Source organism: Triplophysa dalaica, chromosome 21, assembly GCF_015846415.1.
Source record: "Triplophysa dalaica isolate WHDGS20190420 chromosome 21, ASM1584641v1, whole genome shotgun sequence".
Taxonomy (NCBI): Eukaryota; Metazoa; Chordata; class Actinopteri; order Cypriniformes; family Nemacheilidae; genus Triplophysa; species Triplophysa dalaica.
The window spans coordinates 12499783-12510731 of NC_079562.1; the positions used below are offsets into that span (position 1 = coordinate 12499783).

Genomic DNA, 10949 nt, shown 5'->3' on the forward strand with positions numbered 1-10949 from the left:
CGGTCCAGGTCGGAAACGGAGCAGGTCAAAACCCCCATGCCGATCAGTAGTGGGGTAGTGCCTGTGAATAGACACTGTAGTACAGCCTGAATGATACAGCGAGACCCAGTCTTTTGTGCCATTTACACCAAAACATGTTTTTCAGACATGTGCTAACAGCCTGTACTAAATAAATACTTTCATTTAAATGAGGCTGTAGCTTATAAATATACAAGTTTTTGTTTGTTTTGAGATCTTTAATGATAAATCTGTTAATAATAGAGAGCAGGAGACCTCTTATGTACCTCACACTAAACTTGATACTAAGTTGAAAAAAAATTGTCATAGACTTGAGGGAGCGCTCCGCGCACTTTTCTTGATTCAATTTGCTTGCTGACACCTTGAGCACTCGCCGGGTGCAGTGGCGCGTGCCTGTAATCCAAGCTACTGGGAGTCTGAGGCTGGCGGATCACTTGAGTTCAGTGGTTCTTGGCTGCAGTGGACTATGTCGATCGGGTGTCCGTACTAAGTTCGGTATCGGACTTAGTAGATTTCTAAGATTTGCAGTCTTAAAATGCCCATTACAACCGTCCACTTACACCAGTTGTCTCTGCAAGTGGTTGTTGCATAGCAGTGCATAACTTTGGAGCATTCGTAGGCCTCGTGGCCTAATGGATAAGGCGTCTGACTTCGAATCAGAAGATTGCAGGTTCGAGTCCTGCCGGGGTCGCAGTTTAAAATGCCCATTATATCGTTGACGCACACCAGTTGTCTCTGCAAGTGAATAGACTCTGTAGTACAGCCTGAATGATACAGCGAGACCCAGTCTTTTGTGCCATTTACACCAAAACATGTTTTTCAGACATGTGCTAACAGCCTGTACTAAATAAATACTTTCATTTAAATGAGGCTGTAGCTTATAAATATACAAGTTTTTGTTTGTTTTGAGATCTTTAATGATAAATCTGTTAATAATAGAGAGCAGGAGACCTCTTATGTACCTCACACTAAACTTGATACTAAGTTGAAAAAAAATTGTCATAGACTTGAGGGAGCGCTCCGCGCACTTTTCTTGATTCAATTCGCTTGCTGACATCTCGAGCACTCGCCGGGTGCAGTGGCGCGTGCCTGTAATCCAAGCTACTGGGAGTCTGAGGCTGGCGGATCACTTGAGTTCAGGGGTTCTTGGCTGCAGTGGAGTATGTCGATCGGGTGTCCGTACTAAGTTCGGTATCGATATGGTGCTCCTGGGGGAGCTCGGGACTACCAGGTCGTCTAAGGAGGGGTGAACCGGTCCAGGTCGGAAACGGAGCAGGTCAAAACCCCCATGCCGATCAGTAGTGGGGTAGTGCCTGTGAATAGACACTGTAGTACAGCCTGAATGATACAGCGAGACCCAGTCTTTTGTGCCATTTACACCAAAACATGTTTTTCAGACATGTGCTAACAGCCTGTACTAAATAAATACTTTCATTTAAATGAGGCTGTAGCTTATAAATATACAAGTTTTTGTTTGTTTTGAGATCTTTAATGATACATCTGTTAATAATAGAGGGCAGGAGACCTCTTATGTACCTCACACTAAACTTGATACTAAGTTGAAAAAAAATTGTCATAGACTTGAGGGAGCGCTCCGCGCACTTTTCTTGATTCAATTTGCTTGCTGACACCTTGAGCACTCGCCGGGTGCAGTGGCGCGTGCCTGTAATCCAAGCTACTGGGAGTCTGAGGCTGGCGGATCACTTGAGTTCAGTGGTTCTTGGCTGCAGTGGACTATGTCGATCGGGTGTCCGTACTAAGTTCGGTATCGGACTTAGTAGATTTCTAAGATTTGCAGTCTTAAAATGCCCATTACAACCGTCCACTTACACCAGTTGTCTCTGCAAGTGGTTGTTGCATAGCAGTGCATAACTTTGGAGCATTTGTAGGCCTCGTGGCCTAATGGATAAGGCGTCTGACTTCGAATCAGACGATTGCAGGTTTGAGTCCTGCTGGGATCGCAGTTTAAAATGCCCATTATATCGTTGACGCACACCAGTTGTCTCTGCAAGTGAATAGACTCTGTAGTACAGCCTGAGTGATACAGAGAGACCCAGTCTTTTGTGGCTTTTATTCAAAAACATGTTTTTCAGACATGCGCTAACATTCTGTACTAAATAAAAACTTTCATTTAAATGAGGCTATAGCTTATAAATGTAGAAGTTTTTATTTGTTTTTAGATTTTTAATGATAAATCTGGTAATAATAGAGAGCAGGAGACCTCTTATGTACCTCACACTAAACTTGATACTAAGTTGAAAAAAAATGTCATACACTTGAGGGAGCGCTCCGTGCACTTTTCTTGATTCAATTCGCTTGCTGACATCTCGAGCACTCGCCGGGTGCAGTGGCGCGTGCCTGTAATCCAAGCTACTGGGAGTCTGAGGCTGGCGGATCACTTGAGTTCAGGGGTTCTTGGCTGCAGTGGACTATGTCGATCGGGTGTCCGTACTAAGTTCGGTATCGATATGGTGCTCCTGGGGGAGCTCGGGACTACCAGGTCGTCTAAGGAGGGGTGAACCGGTCCAGGTCGGAAACGGAGCAGGTCAAAACCCCCATGCCGATCAGTAGTGGGGTAGTGCCTGTGAATAGACACTGTAGTACAGCCTGAATGATACAGCGAGACCCAGTCTTTTGTGCCATTTACACCAAAACATGTTTTTCAGACATGTGCTAACAGCCTGTACTAAATAAATACTTTCATTTAAATGAGGCTGTAGCTTATAAATATACAAGTTTTTGTTTGTTTTGAGATCTTTAATGATAAATCTGTTAATAATAGAGAGCAGGAGACCTCTTATGTACCTCACACTAAACTTGATACTAAGTTGAAAAAAAATTGTCATAGACTTGAGGGAGCGCTCCGCGCACTTTTCTTGATTCAATTTGCTTGCTGACACCTTGAGCACTCGCCGGGTGCAGTGGCGCGTGCCTGTAATCCAAGCTACTGGGAGTCTGAGGCTGGCGGATCACTTGAGTTCAGTGGTTCTTGGCTGCAGTGGACTATGTCGATCGGGTGTCCGTACTAAGTTAGGTATCGGACTTAGTAGATTTCTAAGATTTGCAGTCTTAAAATGCCCATTACAACCGTCCACTTACACCAGTTGTCTCTGCAAGTGGTTGTTGCATAGCAGTGCATAACTTTGGAGCATTTGTAGGCCTCGTGGCCTAATGGATAAGGCGTCTGACTTCGAATCAGACGATTGCAGGTTCGAGTCCTGCTGGGGTCGCAGTTTAAAATGCCCATTATATCGTTGACGCACACCAGTTGTCTCTGCAAGTGAATAGACTCTGTAGTACAGCCTGAGTGATACAGAGAGACCCAGTCTTTTGTGGCTTTTATTCAAAAACATGTTTTTCAGACATGCGCTAACATTCTGTACTAAATAAAAACTTTCATTTAAATGAGGCTATAGCTTATAAATGTACAAGTTTTTATTTGTTTTTAGATTTTTAATGATAAATCTGGTAATAATAGAGAGCAGGAGACCTCTTATGTACCTCACACTAAACTTGATACTAAGTTGAAAAAAAATGTCATACACTTGAGGGAGCGCTCCGTGCACTTTTCTTGATTCAATTCGCTTGCTGACATCTCGAGCACTCGCCGGGTGCAGTGGCGCGTGCCTGTAATCCAAGCTACTGGGAGTCTGAGGCTGGCGGATCACTTGAGTTCAGGGGTTCTTGGCTGCAGTGGACTATGTCGATCGGGTGTCCGTACTAAGTTCGGTATCGATATGGTGCTCCTGGGGGAGCTCGGGACTACCAGGTCGTCTAAGGAGGGGTGAACCGGTCCAGGTCGGAAACGGAGCAGGTCAAAACCCCCATGCCGATCAGTAGTGGGGTAGTGCCTGTGAATAGACACTGTAGTACAGCCTGAATGATACAGCGAGACCCAGTCTTTTGTGCCATTTACACCAAAACATGTTTTTCAGACATGTGCTAACAGCCTGTACTAAATAAATACTTTCATTTAAATGAGGCTGTAGCTTATAAATATACAAGTTTTTGTTTGTTTTGAGATCTTTAATGATAAATCTGTTAATAATAGAGAGCAGGAGACCTCTTATGTACCTCACACTAAACTTGATACTAAGTTGAAAAAAAATTGTCATAGACTTGAGGGAGCGCTCCGCGCACTTTTCTTGATTCAATTTGCTTGCTGACACCTTGAGCACTCGCCGGGTGCAGTGGCGCGTGCCTGTAATCCAAGCTACTGGGAGTCTGAGGCTGGCGGATCACTTGAGTTCAGTGGTTCTTGGCTGCAGTGGACTATGTCGATCGGGTGTCCGTACTAAGTTCGGTATCGGACTTAGTAGATTTCTAAGATTTGCAGTCTTAAAATGCCCATTACAACCGTCCACTTACACCAGTTGTCTCTGCAAGTGGTTGTTGCATAGCAGTGCATAACTTTGGAGCATTCGTAGGCCTCGTGGCCTAATGGATAAGGCGTCTGACTTCGAATCAGAAGATTGCAGGTTCGAGTCCTGCCGGGGTCGCAGTTTAAAATGCCCATTATATCGTTGACGCACACCAGTTGTCTCTGCAAGTGAATAGACTCTGTAGTACAGCCTGAGTGATACAGAGAGACCCAGTCTTTTGTGGCTTTTATTCAAAAACATGTTTTTCAGACATGCGCTAACATTCTGTACTAAATAAAAACTTTCATTTAAATGAGGCTATAGCTTATAAATGTACAAGTTTTTATTTGTTTTTAGATCTTTAATGATAAATCTGGTAATAATAGAGAGCAGGAGACCTCTTATGTACCTCACACTAAACTTGATACTAAGTTGAAAAAAAATGTCATACACTTGAGGGAGCGCTCCGTGCACTTTTCTTGATTCAATTCGCTTGCTGACATCTCGAGCACTCGCCGGGTGCAGTGGCGCGTGCCTGTAATCCAAGCTACTGGGAGTCTGAGGCTGGCGGATCACTTGAGTTCAGGGGTTCTTGGCTGCAGTGGACTATGTCGATCGGGTGTCCGTACTAAGTTCGGTATCGATATGGTGCTCCTGGGGGAGCTCGGGACTACCAGGTCGTCTAAGGAGGGGTGAACCGGTCCAGGTCGGAAACGGAGCAGGTCAAAACCCCCATGCCGATCAGTAGTGGGGTAGCGCCTGTGAATAGACACTGTAGTACAGCCTGAATGATACAGCGAGACCCAGTCTTTTGTGCCATTTACACCAAAACATGTTTTTCAGACATGTGCTAACAGCCTGTACTAAATAAATACTTTCATTTAAATGAGGCTGTAGCTTATAAATATACAAGTTTTTGTTTGTTTTGAGATCTTTAATGATAAATCTGTTAATAATAGAGAGCAGGAGACCTCTTATGTACCTCACACTAAACTTGATACTAAGTTGAAAAAAAATTGTCATACACTTGAGGGAGCGCTCCGCGCACTTTTCTTGATTCAATTTGCTTGCTGACACCTTGAGCACTCGCCGGGTGCAGTGGCGCGTGCCTGTAATCCAAGCTACTGGGAGTCTGAGGCTGGCGGATCACTTGAGTTCAGTGGTTCTTGGCTGCAGTGGATTATGTCGATCGGGTGTCCGTACTAAGTTCGGTATCGGACTTAGTAGATTTCTAAGATTTGCAGTCTTAAAATGCCCATTACAACCGTCCACTTACACCAGTTGTCTCTGCAAGTGGTTGTTGCATAGCAGTGCATAACTTTGGAGCATTCGTAGGCCTCGTGGCCTAATGGATAAGGTGTCTGACTTCGAATCAGAAGATTGCAGGTTCGAGTCCTGCCGGGGTCGCAGTTTAAAATGCCCATTATATCGTTGACGCACACCAGTTGTCTCTGCAAGTGAATAGACTCTGTAGTACAGCCTGAGTGATACAGAGAGACCCAGTCTTTTGTGGCTTTTATTCAAAAACATGTTTTTCAGACATGCGCTAACATTCTGTACTAAATAAAAACTTTCATTTAAATGAGGCTATAGCTTATAAATGTACAAGTTTTTATTTGTTTTTAGATCTTTAATGATAAATCTGGTAATAATAGAGAGCAGGAGACCTCTTATGTACCTCACACTAAACTTGATACTAAGTTGAAAAAAAATGTCATACACTTGAGGGAGCGCTCCGTGCACTTTTCTTGATTCAATTCGCTTGCTGACATCTCGAGCACTCGCCGGGTGCAGTGGCGCGTGCCTGTAATCCAAGCTACTGGGAGTCTGAGGCTGGCGGATCACTTGAGTTCAGGGGTTCTTGGCTGCAGTGGACTATGTCGATCGGGTGTCCGTACTAAGTTCGGTATCGATATGGTGCTCCTGGGGGAGCTCGGGACTACCAGGTCGTCTAAGGAGGGGTGAACCGGTCCAGGTCGGAAACGGAGCAGGTCAAAACCCCCATGCCGATCAGTAGTGGGGTAGCGCCTGTGAATAGACACTGTAGTACAGCCTGAATGATACAGCGAGACCCAGTCTTTTGTGCCATTTACACCAAAACATGTTTTTCAGACATGTGCTAACAGCCTGTACTAAATAAATACTTTCATTTAAATGAGGCTGTAGCTTATAAATATACAAGTTTTTGTTTGTTTTGAGATCTTTAATGATAAATCTGTTAATAATAGAGAGCAGGAGACCTCTTATGTACCTCACACTAAACTTGATACTAAGTTGAAAAAAAATTGTCATAGACTTGAGGGAGCGCTCCGCGCACTTTTCTTGATTCAATTTGCTTGCTGACACCTTGAGCACTCGCCGGGTGCAGTGGCGCGTGCCTGTAATCCAAGCTACTGGGAGTCTGAGGCTGGCGGATCACTTGAGTTCAGTGGTTCTTGGCTGCAGTGGACTATGTCGATCGGGTGTCCGTACTAAGTTCGGTATCGGACTTAGTAGATTTCTAAGATTTGCAGTCTTAAAATGCCCATTACAACCGTCCACTTACACCAGTTGTCTCTGCAAGTGGTTGTTGCATAGCAGTGCATAACTTTGGAGCATTCGTAGGCCTCGTGGCCTAATGGATAAGGCGTCTGACTTCGAATCAGAAGATTGCAGGTTCGAGTCCTGCCGGGGTCGCAGTTTAAAATGCCCATTATATCGTTGACGCACACCAGTTGTCTCTGCAAGTGAATAGACTCTGTAGTACAGCCTGAGTGATACAGAGAGACCCAGTCTTTTGTGGCTTTTATTCAAAAACATGTTTTTCAGACATGCGCTAACATTCTGTACTAAATAAAAACTTTCATTTAAATGAGGCTATAGCTTATAAATGTACAAGTTTTTATTTGTTTTTAGATCTTTAATGATAAATCTGGTAATAATAGAGAGCAGGAGACCTCTTATGTACCTCACACTAAACTTGATACTAAGTTGAAAAAAAATGTCATACACTTGAGGGAGCGCTCCGTGCACTTTTCTTGATTCAATTCGCTTGCTGACATCTCGAGCACTCGCCGGGTGCAGTGGCGCGTGCCTGTAATCCAAGCTACTGGGAGTCTGAGGCTGGCGGATCACTTGAGTTCAGGGGTTCTTGGCTGCAGTGGACTATGTCGATCGGGTGTCCGTACTAAGTTCGGTATCGATATGGTGCTCCTGGGGGAGCTCGGGACTACCAGGTCGTCTAAGGAGGGGTGAACCGGTCCAGGTCGGAAACGGAGCAGGTCAAAACCCCCATGCCGATCAGTAGTGGGGTAGCGCCTGTGAATAGACACTGTAGTACAGCCTGAATGATACAGCGAGACCCAGTCTTTTGTGCCATTTACACCAAAACATGTTTTTCAGACATGTGCTAACAGCCTGTACTAAATAAATACTTTCATTTAAATGAGGCTGTAGCTTATAAATATACAAGTTTTTGTTTGTTTTGAGATCTTTAATGATAAATCTGTTAATAATAGAGAGCAGGAGACCTCTTATGTACCTCACACTAAACTTGATACTAAGTTGAAAAAAAATTGTCATACACTTGAGGGAGCGCTCCGCGCACTTTTCTTGATTCAATTTGCTTGCTGACACCTTGAGCACTCGCCGGGTGCAGTGGCGCGTGCCTGTAATCCAAGCTACTGGGAGTCTGAGGCTGGCGGATCACTTGAGTTCAGTGGTTCTTGGCTGCAGTGGATTATGTCGATCGGGTGTCCGTACTAAGTTCGGTATCGGACTTAGTAGATTTCTAAGATTTGCAGTCTTAAAATGCCCATTACAACCGTCCACTTACACCAGTTGTCTCTGCAAGTGGTTGTTGCATAGCAGTGCATAACTTTGGAGCATTCGTAGGCCTCGTGGCCTAATGGATAAGGCGTCTGACTTCGAATCAGAAGATTGCAGGTTCGAGTCCTGCCGGGGTCGCAGTTTAAAATGCCCATTATATCGTTGACGCACACCAGTTGTCTCTGCAAGTGAATAGACTCTGTAGTACAGCCTGAGTGATACAGAGAGACCCAGTCTTTTGTGGCTTTTATTCAAAAACATGTTTTTCAGACATGCGCTAACATTCTGTACTAAATAAAAACTTTCATTTAAATGAGGCTATAGCTTATAAATGTACAAGTTTTTATTTGTTTTTAGATCTTTAATGATAAATCTGGTAATAATAGAGAGCAGGAGACCTCTTATGTACCTCACACTAAACTTGATACTAAGTTGAAAAAAAATGTCATACACTTGAGGGAGCGCTCCGTGCACTTTTCTTGATTCAATTCGCTTGCTGACATCTCGAGCACTCGCCGGGTGCAGTGGCGCGTGCCTGTAATCCAAGCTACTGGGAGTCTGAGGCTGGCGGATCACTTGAGTTCAGGGGTTCTTGGCTGCAGTGGACTATGTCGATCGGGTGTCCGTACTAAGTTCGGTATCGATATGGTGCTCCTGGGGGAGCTCGGGACTACCAGGTCGTCTAAGGAGGGGTGAACCGGTCCAGGTCGGAAACGGAGCAGGTCAAAACCCCCATGCCGATCAGTAGTGGGGTAGCGCCTGTGAATAGACACTGTAGTACAGCCTGAATGATACAGCGAGACCCAGTCTTTTGTGCCATTTACACCAAAACATGTTTTTCAGACATGTGCTAACAGCCTGTACTAAATAAATACTTTCATTTAAATGAGGCTGTAGCTTATAAATATACAAGTTTTTGTTTGTTTTGAGATCTTTAATGATAAATCTGTTAATAATAGAGAGCAGGAGACCTCTTATGTACCTCACACTAAACTTGATACTAAGTTGAAAAAAAATTGTCATACACTTGAGGGAGCGCTCCGCGCACTTTTCTTGATTCAATTTGCTTGCTGACACCTTGAGCACTCGCCGGGTGCAGTGGCGCGTGCCTGTAATCCAAGCTACTGGGAGTCTGAGGCTGGCGGATCACTTGAGTTCAGTGGTTCTTGGCTGCAGTGGATTATGTCGATCGGGTGTCCGTACTAAGTTCGGTATCGGACTTAGTAGATTTCTAAGATTTGCAGTCTTAAAATGCCCATTACAACCGTCCACTTACACCAGTTGTCTCTGCAAGTGGTTGTTGCATAGCAGTGCATAACTTTGGAGCATTCGTAGGCCTCGTGGCCTAATGGATAAGGTGTCTGACTTCGAATCAGAAGATTGCAGGTTCGAGTCCTGCCGGGGTCGCAGTTTAAAATGCCCATTATATCGTTGACGCACACCAGTTGTCTCTGCAAGTGAATAGACTCTGTAGTACAGCCTGAGTGATACAGAGAGACCCAGTCTTTTGTGGCTTTTATTCAAAAACATGTTTTTCAGACATGCGCTAACATTCTGTACTAAATAAAAACTTTCATTTAAATGAGGCTATAGCTTATAAATGTACAAGTTTTTATTTGTTTTTAGATCTTTAATGATAAATCTGGTAATAATAGAGAGCAGGAGACCTCTTATGTACCTCACACTAAACTTGATACTAAGTTGAAAAAAAATGTCATACACTTGAGGGAGCGCTCCGTGCACTTTTCTTGATTCAATTCGCTTGCTGACATCTCGAGCACTCGCCGGGTGCAGTGGCGCGTGCCTGTAATCCAAGCTACTGGGAGTCTGAGGCTGGCGGATCACTTGAGTTCAGGGGTTCTTGGCTGCAGTGGACTATGTCGATCGGGTGTCCGTACTAAGTTCGGTATCGATATGGTGCTCCTGGGGGAGCTCGGGACTACCAGGTCGTCTAAGGAGGGGTGAACCGGTCCAGGTCGGAAACGGAGCAGGTCAAAACCCCCATGCCGATCAGTAGTGGGGTAGCGCCTGTGAATAGACACTGTAGTACAGCCTGAATGATACAGCGAGACCCAGTCTTTTGTGCCATTTACACCAAAACATGTTTTTCAGACATGTGCTAACAGCCTGTACTAAATAAATACTTTCATTTAAATGAGGCTGTAGCTTATAAATATACAAGTTTTTGTTTGTTTTGAGATCTTTAATGATAAATCTGTTAATAATAGAGAGCAGGAGACCTCTTATGTACCTCACACTAAACTTGATACTAAGTTGAAAAAAAATTGTCATAGACTTGAGGGAGCGCTCCGCGCACTTTTCTTGATTCAATTTGCTTGCTGACACCTTGAGCACTCGCCGGGTGCAGTGGCGCGTGCCTGTAATCCAAGCTACTGGGAGTCTGAGGCTGGCGGATCACTTGAGTTCAGTGGTTCTTGGCTGCAGTGGACTATGTCGATCGGGTGTCCGTACTAAGTTCGGTATCGGACTTAGTAGATTTCTAAGATTTGCAGTCTTAAAATGCCCATTACAACCGTCCACTTACACCAGTTGTCTCTGCAAGTGGTTGTTGCATAGCAGTGCATAACTTTGGAGCATTCGTAGGCCTCGTGGCCTAATGGATAAGGCGTCTGACTTCGAATCAGAAGATTGCAGGTTCGAGTCCTGCCGGGGTCGCAGTTTAAAATGCCCATTATATCGTTGACGCACACCAGTTGTCTCTGCAAGTGAATAGACTCTGTAGTACAGCCTGAGTGATACAGA

The 10949-nt window shown here is 44.6% G+C and overlaps 8 non-coding genes across 8 annotated transcripts; all 8 read left to right on the forward strand.

The window, feature by feature from the left end:
- Positions 1-636: 636 nt before the first annotated feature.
- Positions 637-709, forward strand: trnar-ucg (transfer RNA arginine (anticodon UCG)). Its single transcript has one exon. It is a non-coding gene; the product is annotated as a tRNA-Arg (tRNA).
- Positions 710-3175: 2466 nt separating this feature from the next.
- On the forward strand, positions 3176-3248 carry trnar-ucg (transfer RNA arginine (anticodon UCG)). The gene has a single exon. It is a non-coding gene; the product is annotated as a tRNA-Arg (tRNA).
- Positions 3249-4444: 1196 nt separating this feature from the next.
- On the forward strand, positions 4445-4517 carry trnar-ucg (transfer RNA arginine (anticodon UCG)). Its single transcript has one exon. It is a non-coding gene; the product is annotated as a tRNA-Arg (tRNA).
- A 1196-nt stretch (positions 4518-5713) lies between these two features.
- Positions 5714-5786, forward strand: trnar-ucg (transfer RNA arginine (anticodon UCG)). The gene has a single exon. It is a non-coding gene; the product is annotated as a tRNA-Arg (tRNA).
- Positions 5787-6982: 1196 nt separating this feature from the next.
- Positions 6983-7055, forward strand: trnar-ucg (transfer RNA arginine (anticodon UCG)). The gene has a single exon. It is a non-coding gene; the product is annotated as a tRNA-Arg (tRNA).
- A 1196-nt stretch (positions 7056-8251) lies between these two features.
- On the forward strand, positions 8252-8324 carry trnar-ucg (transfer RNA arginine (anticodon UCG)). Its single transcript has one exon. It is a non-coding gene; the product is annotated as a tRNA-Arg (tRNA).
- A 1196-nt stretch (positions 8325-9520) lies between these two features.
- On the forward strand, positions 9521-9593 carry trnar-ucg (transfer RNA arginine (anticodon UCG)). Its single transcript has one exon. It is a non-coding gene; the product is annotated as a tRNA-Arg (tRNA).
- A 1196-nt stretch (positions 9594-10789) lies between these two features.
- Positions 10790-10862, forward strand: trnar-ucg (transfer RNA arginine (anticodon UCG)). The gene has a single exon. It is a non-coding gene; the product is annotated as a tRNA-Arg (tRNA).
- Positions 10863-10949: the final 87 nt, after the last annotated feature.